This window comes from Phocoena sinus, chromosome 3 (assembly GCF_008692025.1).
Source record: "Phocoena sinus isolate mPhoSin1 chromosome 3, mPhoSin1.pri, whole genome shotgun sequence".
Lineage (NCBI taxonomy): Eukaryota > Metazoa > Chordata > Mammalia > Artiodactyla > Phocoenidae > Phocoena > Phocoena sinus.
In genome coordinates this window covers 124,349,197-124,366,423 of record NC_045765.1, presented here as the reverse complement: position 1 = coordinate 124,366,423, position 17,227 = coordinate 124,349,197, and positions in this window count along the sequence as shown.

Genomic DNA, 17,227 nt, shown 5'->3' with positions numbered 1-17,227 from the left:
CCTAGGGCCTTGGGGGTGGGGTAGAAAGAGGAAGATAGGCTTTCAGTTTTGTCTTCATACATATTCTTGTTTCGTTTTGACTTCAAGAGGCATAGGCAGGTACTACTTCTGCAAAAAAATATACATATATGTATGTGTGTGTATATATATAATACTTTATATATATATAAATATATATATATATATACACACCCGTGTATATATATATATATATATATAAAAAATACTTTTTTATCTTAAGGGACAAAATACTGATTCCAGGACCCTACCCCCAGAAACTGTGAATCCGTGGGCATGTACCGGGGTCCTAGGATGAGAACTAATGGTGTGGTGATACACTGATGCAATCGCTCTCGCCGAGCCACTGTGCACATTTGTGTAGTTGGGTCCTACATGTGGGCCCTGGTTTTTGGAAGCTGACATCAGCCTACAATTCACTCACCAATCCTTGAGACTTGACATTGAGCACCATCTCCCAGAAGAAGGAGTGGCTTTTACTAATTTGCACCAAAGCACCTTAAGACCAGGGTGGCTCTCTCCTACTTGTCTGGATCTGTGTTGATTTTCTGCCGCTTGGAACTTTTGGCTGTTGTCTTCACTGCTTTTACTAGGACTGAAACCTGAACTTGGGGTTTGAATTGAAGCTATGCTCTTGATACTTAGATCTTGCCTATCATTTTTCCTCACTCCACCTCCAAACCCTACTTGGACTAATCCCCTATCTCTTGGCCTTATTCTAGGGTTCTTTACTAGACCAGATTTCTTTTTTATTTTAATATGATTTTTACAGATTACTTTCCATTTATTGTTATGAAAAAATATTGGCTATATTCCCCATGTTGTACAATATATCCTTGAGCTCACCTGACACCCAAAAGTTTGTGCCTCCTGCTCCCCCAGCCCTATATTGCTCCTCCCCCACCACTGGTAACTGCTAGTTTGTTCTCTATATCTGTGAGCATACTTTTTTGTTATACTCACTAGTTTGTTAGGTTTTTTTAAACATCTTTATTGGAGTATAATTGCTTACAATGGTGTGTTAGTTTCTGCTTTATAACAAAGTGAATCATCTATACATATACATATATCCCCATATCTCCTCCCTCTTGCGTCTCTCTCCCTCCCACCCTCCCTATCCCACCCCTCTAGGTGGTCACAAAGCACTGAGCTGATCTCCCTGTGCTATGCGGCTGCTTCCCATTAGCTATCTATTTCACGTTTGGTAGTGTATATATGTCCATGCCACTCTCTCACTTTGTCCCAGCTTACCCTTCCCACTCCCTGTGTCCTCGAGTCCATTCTCTACGTCTTCATCTTTATTCCTGTCCTGCCGCTAGGCTCTTCATGACCTCTTTTTTTTTTTTTTTAGATTCCATATATAAGTGTTAGCACACGGTATCTGCTCTTCTCTTTCTGACTTACTTCACTCTGTGTGACAGACTCTAGGTCCATCCACCTCACTACAAATAACTCAATTTCATTTCTTTTTATGGCTGAGTAAGATTCCATTGTATATATGTGTCACATCTTCTTTATCCATTCAGTTGTCAATGGACACTTAGGTTGTTCCATGTCCTGGCTATTGTAAATAGAGCAGCAATGAACATTTTTGTACATGACTCTTTATGAATTATGGTTTTCTCTAGGTATATGCCCAATAGTGGGATTGCTGGGTCGTATGGTAGTTCTATTTTTAGTTTTTTAAGGAGACTCCATACTGTTCTCCATAGTGGCTGTATCAATTGACATTCCCACCAACAGTGCAAGAGGGTTCCCTTTTCTCCACACCCTCTCCAGCATTTATTGTTTCTAGATTTTTTGATGATGGCCATTCTGACTGGTATGAGGTGATACCTCATTGTAGTTTTGATTTGCATTTCTCTAACGATTAGTGATGTTGAGCATCCTTTCATGTGTTTGTTGGCAATCTGTATATCTTCTTTGGAGAAATGTCTATTTAGGTCTTCTGCCCATTTTTGGATTGGGTTGTTTGTTTTTTTGGTATTGAGCTGCATGAGCTGCTTATAAATTTTGGAGATTAATCCTTTGTCAGTTGCTTCATTTGCAAGTTTTTTCTCCCATTCTGAGGGTTGTCTTTTCCTCTTGTTTATGTTTTCCTTTGCTTTGCAAAAGCTTTTAAGTTTCATTAGGTCCCATTTGTCTATTTTTGTTTTTATTTCCATTTCTCTAGGAGGTGGGTCAAAAAGGATCTTGCTGTGATTTATGTCATAGAGTGTTCTGCGTATGTTTTCCTCTAAGAGTTTTACAGTGTCTGGCATTACATTTAGGTCTTTAATCCATTTTGAGTTTATTTTTGTGTATGGTGTTAGGGAGTGTTCTAATTTCATTCTTTTACATGTAGCTGTCCAGTTTTCCCAGCACCACTTATTGAAGAGACTGTCTTTTCTCCATTGTATATCCTTGCCTCCTTTGTCATAGATTAGTTGACCATAGGTGCATGGGTTTATCTCTGGGCTTTCTATCCTGTTCTATTGATCTATATTTCTGTTTTTGTGCCAGTACCATACTGTCTTGATTTCTGTAGCTTTGTACTATAGTCTGAAGTCAGGGAGCCTGATTCCTCCAGCTCCATTTTTCGTTCTCAAGATTACTTTGGCTATTCAGGGTCTTTTGTGTTTCCATACAAATTATGAAATTTTTTGTTCTAGTTCTGTGAAAAATGCCATTGGTAGTTTGATATGGATTGCACTGAATCTGTAGATTGCTTTGGGTAGTATAGTCATTTTCACAATGTTGATTCTTCCAATCCAAGAACATGGTATATCTCTCCATCTGTTTGTATCATCTTTAATTTCTTTCATCAGTGTCTTATATCTGCATATAGGTCTTTTTTCTCCTTAGATAGGTTTATTCCTAGGTATTTTATTCATTTTGTTGCAATGGTAAATGGGAGTGTTTCCTTAATTTCTCTTTCAGGTTTTTAATCATTTGTGTATAAGAATGCAAGAGATTTCTGTGCATTAATTTCGTATCCTGCTACTTTACCAAATTCATTGATTACCTCTAGTAGTATTCTGGTAGCATCTTTAGGATTCTCTATGTATAATATCATGTCATCTGCAAACAGTGACAGCTTTACTTCTTCTTTTCCGATTTGGATTCCTTTTATTTCTTTTTCTTCTCTGATTGCTTGGCTAAAACTTCCAAAACTATGTTGAATAATAGTGTTGAGAGTGACAACCTTATCTTGTAGAACAGATTTCTGCCCCCTAATTTTCCTGGTTTGGCCCAATCCATCTTTCCTCGAGCCCCAGCTTAGAAACAGCAATAATTCTCTTAGAAATTTTCTCCAGTGTTTAAATGGCTGTTTAACACTTCTCTGCCACTAACTAAGTTACCAAGAGTTATCTAATCTTATTTTAACTTGATTGTCAATCTGTATCCATATCTGACCTTTTTTTTTTCTTGAGTAGCTGCCATTTGAAGACATTAGAGTATTTCCTTATTTTCCTCACCTTAATGGCCATGACATATGATGTCACCACCCCAGCCATTTCTAAAATAGTCCCATCTGCCCCAACCCTGACTCAGCAAACTGTTTAATAAGCCATTCTATTTAGAACTATATGTTATCATTTCAAAGTAGTCATTGAAAATTGAATATACATTTAAAAATAAGGAAGAATCCCTTAAGGTCCCTTTACTCTACAATGAAATTTTTTTAATGATGAATACCACGTCCATGGCTGTCTCCAATCTTCTAAAGTGTTCCAGAGTGAGCTGAGGTTCTGTTATGTTTTACAGTAGTACTCCCTGGCACAGTTCCATTTGACTCTCCCTGAAACAAAGTAGGTGTGTCAGGGCCAACCACATCTCCTCCTAGTCTGTGATTCACCTACAGAAGTTGCCTCACCACTTCTGGAAGCTCAGACATCAAATAAACTGAAGGTCCATTCACCTTTGGTTCAGCAGACTCATATTCCATTATCTTTCCCTCCCATTCAGGAGCAAGATTTAGTTACTCATTAATTTTCAGGGAATTTCCTAAGAGACACCAGGAAAGATTTCCTAGTGATGCAGGCTGACAGCTATGAAAGCACTAACAAGGGAAGTCATAAAATCTCTTCCCTGAGAGTCTTTATGAAAAGCAAAATCAAATTAGTCTTGTTGAGAAGCTGTATTAGAAGGATGTGGCTGACTTGAAACAGGTGAAGTGTCATGTGATTCTATGATTTTGTAGTAACAGTTGGACTGGTAATTCAAAATAAGCAACAATCAAGTGACAGATTTTGTGATTCCCACATTCCATGAGTCTTTTAACCACAGATTTAGTTAACTACATTCTCACCTTCTTCAGGCTTAATAAAATGTCTACCTGAGTTGCAGTGCAGTGTTAACCATTACACAAGTAGCTAGTTTAATTTGTTATTTGATATCTGATAGTAACTTATCTCCCTCCTCCCGTGTAGTTCCAATATCTGGTAGAACACAAAGATTTTCTGATGTGGGTAGAATGTAGGATGTGGCTCTTTCTTTTTTCTTTTTTTCTTTTTTTTTTTTTTGGCTGTGTTGGGTCTTTGTTGCTGTGCGTGGTCTTTCTCTAGTTGTGGTGAGTGGGGGATACTCTTCATTACGGTGCATGAGCTTCTTATTGCAGTGGCTTCTCTTGTTATGGAGCATGGGCTCCAGGCGTGCAGGTTTCAGTAGTTGTGGAACACAGGCCCTAAAGCCCGCGGACTCAGTAGTTGTGGCTCGTGGGCTCTAGACAGAAGGCTCAGTAGTTGTGGTGCACGGGTTTAGTTTGCTCCGCAGCATGTGGGATCTTCCCAGACCAGGGCTGGAACCTGTTTCCCCTGCATTAGTAGATGGATTCTTAACCACTGTGCCACCAGGAAAGTCCTAGGATGTGGCTCTTTATTATCCAAGTTCCCTTCAGCTCACTCTCTCTACCCTTCTTGTATAGGAGAGGATGAACCATGAATACAGCTTGCTCATGTCTCTTATTAAATCAAAACAGAATTCAGCTTTGACACAAGCACTGTTTCCATACCTGATTTCTCCATACAATTTACTGTAGTAATCACATGCATTAACCAAATTGTTGCCATCCAGTGAACACAGCAGCAATCCTTAACTTTACCTGAGAAGTCTGATATTTTTATCATTCATATGTTTTATAGGTTTGCTTATGTAAGCCCATCACCACCATGTACAAATGCCCCTGCAGAGCCATGTATCTGTGTTTTTCTTTTAAGGACTTTGTTACTACAGTGAAGATGATTTTAAACTCTTCAAGTAAAAGAATGTTATAATAGATGAGTTTCAAAAGCCAAGTAACTGCTGAGGAGAAGAATCAGGGGAAGACTCAAGTGCTGCAAACCAGAGCCATCCTGGCCCCTCCATCTCTGGGGCCCTTTTCCAGAACTTTTTCCAGTGCCACAGCAGAGATGTGGAGCTATATTTATTTATTGTACACCTAGTATATACCAAATATTGTTCTAAGTGCTTTACCATATACCTCATTTAAGTCTCATTAACAACCCCATGAAATACTCCTACTATTATCTCCATATTACAGTGAGGAAAAAGAAACAATGAGGTTGAATAACTTGCTAAATGTCACAAGCAAGGGAGTAGTGGAGCCACAATGAAACACTTGAAGTCCAAGTAAGCTTTTATTATCCAAAACGGCTTTTGTGTCCAGAAAAGCATATTTTTGCGGTACGTGGGCCTCTCACCGCTGTGGCCTCCCCCGCCGTAGAGCACAGGCTCCAGATGCACAGGCTAAGCAGCCATGGCTCATGGGCCCAGCCGCTCTGCGGCATGTGGGATCCTCCCGGACCGGGGCATGAACCCGTGTCCCCTGCACCGGCAGGCGGACTCCCAACCACTGCGCCACCAGGGAAGCCCTTAAAATATATTTTTAAATCTATTTTTCTTTATGAACTTTTATACCCAAATAAGAACAATTATTTATACTTCTCCTTTGAGTGATGCTTATATATTGCTTATATTTGGTAGCTCTTATAAATATTTAGCTATTTAATACATTTAATTAATCAGATTCTCTTAGACATCCTAAATTACAATGACAAAAAACTCACCTGACAAGTCAGTATAAAAAACAAGAAAAATCTTTCTCATAAGCAATTTTATATATCTAATAAACCAAATCTTTAAATTTAGGAGCTCAAATCCTCTTAAGCCTAAAATGCAAATGGAATATACAAACGTGGTTTGATTACAAGCCTAGTTACTAAATGTTTTCCTAGATTTAAAATAAAAATATTAAACTATAAGTTTTTGATTTATCAGTTCATTATTTCTTCCTGGGGTTACAAATCTATTTACCCAAGCAAAGAGAACAGTTACCCCTCTAAAACTGTGTCATAGGGGCACAGAGTGTGGGTGCCTCTTCCAAGATTAAGCCAGTAAATATTCAGGTGTGCTTCAGTTTGTGGTTGGACTTTATCTCCACATCTTCTGGGCTTCCTAAACCTGTCCTTCCAGCTTGAAGAGTTATATGTTTACAATCCCCCATCCCTTAAAATATTGGGGCCTTTCCAGGCCCTCAGCTTTTAATTCCCTTTTGATTAACTATAGACTGTTTCATTAAGGCCTGGTTAATAATGAACATTTGAACCTGTCACTCAGATTTCAATTTCCACCTTTCATTTTTGTCTTTCCCAGCAACCACAATTTTATGGTAATATTTCCCCTGTTCTAATTGCCCTAAAAACCTTTCTATGCTTTCTGTAGATCTCTACCTCTGGGAATGAGTTTCTGACCGTTACTACCTTCAGCAGCAAAGCACGTTGTTGGAACACTTCTTTTTCACTATATTGGTCTTACTGTAGTGTCAGGCTGTGCCTCCAGGAAGTACAGAACTGAATTGTCCTGTTCAGAGTTCCACATGAAACTAGCATAAAGTATTTTTCCCATCAGAATGTGGTCAGAGCATAAAAATACCAAGAAACATTCAAAAAGATCATGAATGTGACCCAAAAGTCCCTGGCCCCAGCCTGTGATTACTAAGTAAAGTCAGGACAATTTACAAAAGCACAAACCACTTCAGCTTAGTTGCTAGAAACTAACTCTCTTCAAACCGTCCCCCCAGCTACCCCTGAGTTTCCCAAACACTGTCTCAAATGTGCTCAGGAATACATCTTTGTATTTGGCCTCTTCAACTTCCCACCGTGCTGGGATAGCAGTAATGGCTTCTTGAGAATGACACTCCCCTGGGCACTGATGAGCCCTCCCTATGGTTGCTCTGCCCTCAAGAGAAGAGGACACTAATTTCTTCCTTGCCTCTACCCAATTCCTCAAGTTTAGGAAGAATGAGAAGGAAAAATAACATGCAAATCCTTATACCTGCCAATCAAAGGGGCAATTAGAGACCAGGGGCTGCAACCCCAAGAGTACCTATTCTATTTCCTTGTTTGGGGGCCAGCTCACTTCTACCTCTAAGAATGACCCAAATATTTCCACAATTTAGATTCCTGGACAAACTGTCAAGTCCAAAAGAGAGAATGGAGATTTCTCTTCTGCCGCAGCCTAAGGCTGACCTTTGAAGCCCTCCTTTTCTACCATGGGACTGACTTCTTCCCTAGATGATCCATTTTCTTCAAGGGGGCACTGTTCTTATGCCACAGCCTCCAAAAGGCATCAGAACCATCTCTGTCCCCCATCATCACATTTCCCATGATCTACCAGTCTACCTGCTCCAATCTGGGTCACAGCAAGCCGGCCGGAACTCTCTCCCACAACAGAAAGTTAAAATGTCAGCCCTAAGTATAACCCTACAGTTGTGGAGGGTTCTACTGCTGGTATCCTGAGGGAAATTTCTTGGATAGAAAAACATATACACATGTAGAGGTACAAACTATACATATTTTAAACAAGCCCTTCACATAATTCTTCTGTGTATTAAGGTGTGAGAACTACCACTCTGAGGGCAGCCCCACCCCTAACATTTGTGGTACTCAGGGCAATGGAGACCCCTGGCTCACCCCTTTTCTCCTTTGACTCAGCTCCATCCTGTACCGTAAAAGACCTCACAAGTGGTCAAACCACGTTGCTCCTTTAAGCTCTTTCCATACATGCCTGGGCCTAAAAGCCTTCTCAAGAAATCAGACTCAGTAAAGAGGCCCTGGGATCAGGGTCAGGGATGTCTGAGCAGGAAATTAAGGGGTTCTTGATACCTAGAATGTGGTCAACAAGTGGGAGAGCAGCTTCCAAGAGGGCATGTCCCACTGGCCCTGTGAACTCCTCACCCTATGGAGAGTGGCAGGCCCAAAGAGGGTCAGAATGGAGGCCTAAATCCATTTCTAAGGAAAATATCAGTGCTGGAGACACGAGTTTCCTGAAAGGTGTACCCAGTTTATTTCACTAAACAAAGCTGCTCTGTTGGATACATCTGTTCCTGAATAACTCCTTTGCATTAAGTTTTTTTTTCCCAAGAACAATGGGAAAGAACTTAATTCGCCTTGCAGTGTAGCTTTTCCCAAAATAAAGGAACTGTTTGTTCCACAGGTAAGTTTAAGTCTCACCCTTAGAAAGTAAAAAATGCTCACAACTATAAAATGGCAAGTTTTAAAAGCCACCACACCCATGACGTTTTCCCCCAAAACTGATGTTTTGAGTACCCCTTACACCACAGCACCCTGTTACCTGAACTTCAAACTTTCTAGAGTCAATCTAGAATTAAGAGGGGAAAATGCAGAATGGATATTACCTTATCTTTGACGGTGTACAGAGTTGATACTGTTGACACCCAGGAACAGATATTGTGCTCTGTACCAAATGATGTCTCTAAGACAGAAAGTCTTGAAATATAAAGCTATTCCCAGCTCACCATTAATGCAAACTTTTCACCATCAGTAGGATAAACATTTCTAGAATAAAGTCTCCAGTTCACTGCCTCCTTGATGTCACCACTGCCTAGGACCCTGGACATTTCCTTTTAGTGAATGGCACTGTGGTGGCCACACATGAAGGTATCAGCCTAGACCCTCTTCTCTGGGGACTGCTCCCACCCTGGATTGTTTCCCAGAAGCCAAGTTTGTGTTATATAACTCTGTAGCCCTGGCAACAGTTTCTTGGACTGGGGCACCTGATTCCAACTGGGTCAGCTTGATTACCTTTGTATTAGGAGAGAAAGAATGTTTCTCTATGTAGCTGAACCTGAAGTAGGCAAATTTGGGAGCTGGGGGCCAGTGATGAATTGTTCCATGGAGGTTGGGAGCCAAGGAAGCCCACCTGCATAGAGACAAGTGAACCAAATGTTCAGAGAAGAGAAGGAAATAGTTCCTGTGTTCCTATAGCAGCTGCAGTCCTGGCTTTGGGTTCTGTGGGTCACTACTGGAACCTTACAATAAATTCTTTGGGGGAGCTTAAGTTAACTCATAAGGGTTTTTGCTACTTGCAACTGTTCTACCTAGAAGGGAGCCACTAGTGATGCATTTACTTGCCTTGACTACACTCTATCCTTTAGGCCCCAACCAAACAGTAAGGAATTCCAATCCATTTTAACTCTTAATATCTCTTTCTATTTCCGCTGCCACACCTTAATTCAGGTGCACAACTTGAAGTCATATAGGCTTCAAGTCCCAGCCTTGCCACTTACTAATTGTGTGACCTTGAGCAAGTTACTGAACCTTCCTAAAATAGGGATGATAGTAGTATTTGCCTCATGAGAGTGTTGTAAGAATTGAACAAGAGTGCATACAACAAAATGCATGGCCCATAGTGCCCAATAAATGTCTATTGTTACTGCTATACCTCTACTGGCTTTATTTATATTATACTATTATTAAAGGAGAAAGTTTAAGTTACTTAGAGACCCCAGCTCAATTGCTAATAGACCCAATCATATTTCTTTTAGGAATCTATGTTTATCTTAATGACTGTAATAATGTATGTAATTATTAGACTATATCTAGAGTTATTTTAATTCAGGTCTTTAAAAGGTAGGAAAATATTAATAATTATAGTGGACTTGATGTATCAGGTACTCTAATAAGCATTTTATATACATTTTCTAAGTTAATTTACAAAAGATACTATTTCTTTTAAAGATGGCAAAACAGAGGCTCACAAACATTAACTTAACAAGAGACAGGAAAAAAGAGATAGATATGGAGTTCAAATCCAAGTCTGTCTGACTCCAAAGTCCATACTCTTTGTACAGTACTATTTAATTCCCTGATTCCTGGGTATATTTTTATATTAGATAGACATCTAGGAAGGTTCATGACAATTGTGGTATACGATTTTACAAACATATAATTTCAACCTAGTGTGATAGCTACCAAGATTCTATTTTTAAGGAAATAATCATCTGAACATGTTGAGTACCCTGAAACTCTGCTATCCCTATCTTGAACCCCTTAACTCCACCTTGCACATTAACTTGAAATGACAGTACTAACCGTTTAGTTGGCACTCTGGGCAGCTTAAAAATAAGCAGAAATCTGAATTGTTGATGTAACACATATGAAGAGTCTGTCAATATAACAAATGTTACAGAGACATAGATATAAAGATATAGATATAGAAAACTGTAAAGAAATTTTACTCCGAAGATGGCGGAAGAGTAAGACGCGGAGATCACCTTCCTCCTCACAGCTACACCAGAAATACATCTACACGTGGAACAACTCCTACAGAACACCTACTGAACGCTGGCAGAAGAACTCAGACCTCCCAAAAGGCAAGAAGCCCCCCCACGTACGGGAAAGCTTCGGAGCCAGGGAGGAGAGCGCAGCCATAGGGGTGCGGAGGGCAAAGCGGAGAGATTCCCGCACAGAGGACCGGTGCCGACCGGCACTCACCAGCCCGAGAGGCTTGTCTGCTCACCAGCCGGGGCGGGCGGGGCTGGGAGCTGAAGCTCGGGCTTCATTTGGAGCGCAGGGAGAGGACTGGGGTTGGCACCGTGAACACAGCCTGCAGGGGGTTAGTGCGCCACGGCTGGCCGGGAGGGACTCCGGGGAAAAGTCTGGACCTGCCGAAAAGGCAAGAGACTTTTTCTTCCCTCTTTGTTTCCTGGTGCACGAGGAGAGGGGATTAAGAGCGCTGCTTAAAGGAGCTCCAGAGACGGGCGCGAGCCGCGGCTAAAAGCCCGGACCCCAGAGACAGGTATGAGACGCTAAGGCTGCTGCTGCCGCCACCAAGAAGCCTGTGTGCGAGCACAGGTCACTATCCACACCCCCCTATCCACACTCAGCCCGCCACTGCCAGGGTCCCGGGTTCCAAGGACAACTTACCCGGGAGAACGCACCGCGCGCCTCAGGCTGGTGTAACGTCATGCCGGCCTCTGCCGCCGCAGGCTTGCCCCCAACTCCGTGCCCCTCCCCCCCCACCCCCGGCCTGAGTGAGCGGCTCCTTTAACCCCGTCCTGTCTGAGTGAAGAACAGACGCCCTCCGGCGACCTACACTCAGAGGCGGGGCCAAATGCAAAGGGGAGCCCCTGGGAGCTCTGAGAACAAAGAAGAGAAAGGGAAATCTCTCCCAGCAGCCTCAGGAGCAGCGGATTAAATATGCGCAATTAACTTGATGTACCCTGCATCTGTGGAATACATGAATAGACAACGAATAATCCCAAATTAAGGAGGTGGGCTTTGAGAGCAAGATTTATGATTTTTTCCCCTTTTCCTCTTTTTGTGAGTATGTATGTATATGCTTCTGTGTGAGATTTTGTCTGTATAGCTTTGCTTCCACCGTTTCTCCGAGGGTTCTATCCGTCCTTTTTTTTTTTTTTAATTTTTTTCTTAATAATTACTTTTTATTTTAATAACTTTATTGTATTTTACTTTATCTTCGTTCTTTCTTTCCTTCCCTCCGTCCTTTAGACAACAAATCATCCCAAATTGAGGAGGTGGACTTTGAGAGCAAGATTTGTGATTTTTTTTCCCTTTTTCCTCTTTTTGTGAGTGTGTATGTGTATGCTTCTGTGTGAGATTTTGTCTGTATAGCTTTGCTTCCACCATTTGTCTTAGGGTTCTATCTGTCCCTTTTTTTCTTAATAATTACTTTTTTTATTTTAATAACTTTATTATATTTTATCTTACTTTATTTTATTTTACTTTATCTTCTTTTTTCCGTCCTTCCCTCCTTCCTTCCTTCCTTCCTCCCTCCTTCCTTCCCTCCTTTCTTTCTTTCTACTTCTACTAATTCTTTCTTTCTGCATTTTCTCCCTTTTATTCTGAGCCGAGTGCATGAAAGGCTCTTGGTGCTGCAGCCAGGAGTCAGTGCTGTGCCTCTGAGGTGGGAGAGCCAACTTCAGGACACTAGTCCACAAGAGATCTCCCAGCTCCACAAAATATCAAACGGCGAAAATCTCCCAGAGATCTCCATCTCAACACTACCACGCAGCTTCACTCAATGATCAGGAAGCTACAGTGCTGGACATCCTATGCTAAACAACTAGCAAGACAGGAACACAACCCCACCCATTAGCAGAGAGGCTGCCTAAAATCATAATAAGTCCACAGACACCCCAAAACACACCACCAGACGTGGACCTGCCCACCAGAAAGACAAGATCCAGCCTTATCCACCAGAACACAGGCACTAGTCTCCTCCACCAGAAAGCCTACACAACCCACTGAACCAACCTTAGCCACTGGGGACAGACACCAAAAACAACGGGAACTACGAACTTGCAGCCTGCAAAAAGGAGACCCCAAACACAGTAAGATAAGGAAAAAGAGAAGACATAAAAAAAACACAGCAGATGAAGGAGCAAGATAAAAACCCACCAGACCTAACAAATGAAGAGGAAATAGGCAGTCCACCTGAAAAAGAATTCAGAATAATGATAGTAAAGATGATCCAAAATCTTGGAAATAGCATAGACAAAATGCAAGAAATATTTAACAAGGACCTAGAAGAACTAAAGATGAAATAAAGAAGGATGAACACAATAAATGAAATGAAAAATACTCTAGATGGGATCAATAGAATAACTGAGGCAGAAGAATGGATAAGTGACCTGGAAGATAAAATAGTGGAAATAACTACTGCAGAGCAGAATAAAGAAAAAAAAATGAAAAGAACTGAGGACAGTCTCAGAGACCTCTGGGACAACATTAAACGCACCAACATTCGAATTATAGGGGTTCCTGAAGAAGAAGAGAAAAAGAAAGGGACTGAAAAATATTTGAAGAGATTATAGTTGAAAACTTCCCTAATATGGGAAACGAAATAGTTAATCAAGTCCAGGAAGCACAGAGTCCCATACAGGATAAATCCAAGAAGAATACACCCAGATACATATTAATCAAACTGTCAAAAATTAAATACAAAGAAAACGTATTAAAAGCAGCAAGAGAAAAACACACAAGGGAATCCCCATAAGGTTAACAGCTGATCTCTCAGCAGAAACTCTGCAAGCCAGAAGGGAGTGGCAGGATATATTTAAAGTGATGAAGGAGAAAAACATGCAACCAAGATTAGTCTACCCAGCAAGGATCTCATTCAGATTTGATGGAGAAATTAAAACCTTTACAGACAAGCAAAAGCTGAGAGAGTTCAGCACCACCAAACCAGCTCTACAACAACTGCTAAAGGAACTTCTCTAGGCAAGAAACACAAGAGAAGGAAAAGACCTACAATAACGAACCCAAAACAATATAGAAAATGGGAATAGGAACATACATATTGATAATTACCTTAAATGTAAATGGACTAAATGCTCCCATCAAAAGACACAGATTGGCTGAATGGATACAAAAATAAGACCCATATATTTGCTGTCTACAAGAGACCCACTTCAGACGTAGAGACACATATAGACTGAAAGTAAGGGGATGGAAAAAGATATTTCATGCAAATGGAAACCAAAAGAAAGTTGGAGTAGCAATTCTCATATCAGACAAAATACATTTAAAATAAAGACTATTAGAAGAGACAAAGAAGGACACTACATAATGATCAAGGGATTGATCCAAGAAGAAGATATAACAATTGTAAATATTTATGCACCCAACATAGGAGCACCTAAATACATAAGACAAATACTAACAGCCATAAAAGGGGAAATCGACAGTAACACATTCATAGTAGGGGACTTTAATACCCCCACTTTCACCAATGGACAGATCATCCAAAATGAAAAGAAATAAGGAAACACAAGCTTTAAATGATACATTAAACAAGATGGACTTAACTGATATTTATAGGACATTCCATCCAAAAACAACAGAATACACATTTTTCTCAAGTGCTCATGGAACATTCTCCAAGATAGATCTATCTTGGGTCACAAATCAAGCCTTGGTAAATTTAAGAAAATTTAAATCATATCAAGTACCTTTTCCGACCACAACGCTATGAGACTAGATATCAATTACAGGAAAAGATCTGTAAAAAATACAAACACATGGAGGCTAAACAATACACTACTTAATAATGAAGTGATCACAGAAGAAATCAAAGAGGAAATTTAAAAATACCTAGAAACAAATGACAATGGAGACACGATGACCCAAAATCTATGGGATGCAGCAAAAGCAGTTCTAAGAGGGAAGTTTATAGCAATACAAGCCCACCTTAAGAAACAGGAAACATCTCGAATAAACAACCTAACCTCGCACCTAAAACAATTAGAGAAAGAAGAACAAAAAAACCGCAAAGTTAGCAGAAGGAAAGAAATCATAAAAATCAGATCAGAAATAAATGAAAAAGAAATGAAGGAAACCATAGCAAAGATCAATAAAACTAAAAGCTGGTTCTTTGAGAAGATAAACAAAATCGATAAACCATTAGCCGGACTCATCAAGAAAAAACAGGGAGAAGACTCAAATCAATAGAATTAGAAATGAAAAAGGAGAAGTAACAACGGACACTGCAGAAATACAAAAGATCATGAGAGATTACTATGAGCAACTCTATGCCAATAAAATGGACAACCTGGAAGAAATGGACAAATTCTTAGAAATGCACAACCTGCCAAGAATGAATCAGGAAGAAATAGAAAATATGAACAGACCAATCACAAGCACTGAAATTGAAACTGTGATTAAAAATCTTCCAACAAACAAAAGCACAGGACCAGATGCCTTCACAGGTGAATTCTATCAAACATTTAGAGAAGAGCTAACACCTATCCTTCTCAAACTCTTCCAAAATATAGCAGAGGGAGGAACATTCCCAAACTCATTCTACGAGGCCACCATCACACTGATACCAAACCCAGACAAGGATGTCACAAAGAAAGAAAACTACAGGCCAATATTACTGATGAACATAGATGCAAAAATCCTCAACAAAATACTAGCAAACAGAATCCAACAGCACATTAAACAGATCATACACCATGATCAAGTGGGGTTTATTCCAGGAATGCAAAGATTCTTTAATATACGCAAATCAATCAACGTGATACACCATATTAACAAACGGAATGAGAAAAACCATATGATTATCTCAATAGATGCAGAGAAAGCTTTCAACAAAATTCAACACCCATTTATGATAAAAACCCTGCAGAAAGTAGGCATAGAGGGAACTTTCCTCAACATAATAAAGGCCATATATGAGAAACCCACAGCCAACATTGTCCTCAATGGTGAAAAACTGAAAGCATTTCCACTAAGATCAGGAACAAGACAAGGTTGCCCACTCTCACCACTCTTATTCAACATAGTTTTGGAAGTTTTAGCCACAGCAATCAGAGATGAAAAGGAAATAAAAGGAATCCATATCGGAAAAGAAGAAGTAAAGCTGTCACTGTTTGCAGATGACATGATACTATACATAGAGAATCCTAAAGATGCTACCAGAAAACTACTAGAGCTAATCAATGAATTTAGTAAAGTAGCAGGATACAAAATTAATGTACAGAAATCTCTGGCGTTCCTATACACTAATGATGAAAAATCTGAAAGTGAAATCAAGAAAACACTCCCATTTACCATTGCAACAAAATGAATAAAATATCTAGGAATAAACCTACCTAAGGAGACAAAAGACCTGTATGCAAAAAATTATAAGACACTGACAAAAGAAATTAAAGATGATACAAATAGATGGAGAGATATACCATGTGCTTGGATTGGAAGAATCAACATTGTGAAAATGACTCTACTACCCAAAGCAATCTACAGATTCAATGCAATCCCTATCAAACTACCACTGGCATTTTTCACAGAACTAGAACAAAAAATTTCACAATTTATATGGAAACACAAAAGACCCCGAATAGCCAAAGCAATCTTGAGAACGAAAAACGGAGCTGGAGGAATCAGGCTCCCTGACTTCAGACTATACTACAAAGCTACAGTAATCAAGACAGTATGGTACTGGCACAAAAACAGAAAGATAGATCAATGGAACAGGATAGAAAGCCCAGATATAAACTCATGCACATATGGTCACCTTATCTTTGATAAAGAATGCAGGAATGTACAGTGGAGAAAGGACACCTCTTCAATAAGTGGTGCTGGGAAAACTGGTCAAGTACATGTAAAAGTATGAGATTAGAACACTCCCTAACACCATACACAAAAATAAGCTCAAAATGGATTAAAGACCTAAATGTAAGGCCAGAAACTATCAAACTCTTAGAGGAAAACATAGGCAGGACACTGTATGACATAAATCACAGCAAGATCCTTTTAGACCCACCTCCTAGAGAAATGGAAATAAAAGCAAAAATAAACAAATGGGACCTAAGGAAACTTCAAAGCTTTTGCACAGCAAAGGAAACCATAAACAATACCAAAAGACAACCCTCAGAATGGGAGAAAAAACTTGCAAATGAAGCACCTGACAAAGGATTAATCTCCAAAATTTATAAGCAGCTCATGCAGCTTAATAACAAAAAAACAAACAACCCAATCCAAAAATGGGCAGAAGACCTAAATAGACATTTCTCCAAAGAAGATATACAGACTGCCAACAAACACATGAAAGAATGCTCAACATCACTAATCATTAGAGAAATGCAAATCAAAACTACAATGAGGGGGCTTCCCAGGTGGCGCAGTGGTTGAGAGTCTGCCTGCCAATGCAGAGGACACGGGTTCGTGCCCTGGTCCGGGAAGATCCCACATGCCGCGGAGCGGCTGGGCCCCTGAGCCATGGCCACTGAGTCTGCACGTCCAGAGCCTGTACTCCGCTACGGGAGAGGCCACCACAGTGAGAGGCCCGCATACTGCAAAAACAACAACAACAACAACAACAACAAACTACAATGAGATATCATCTCACACCAGTCAGAATGTCCATCATCAAAATATCTACAAACAATAAATGCTGGAGAGGG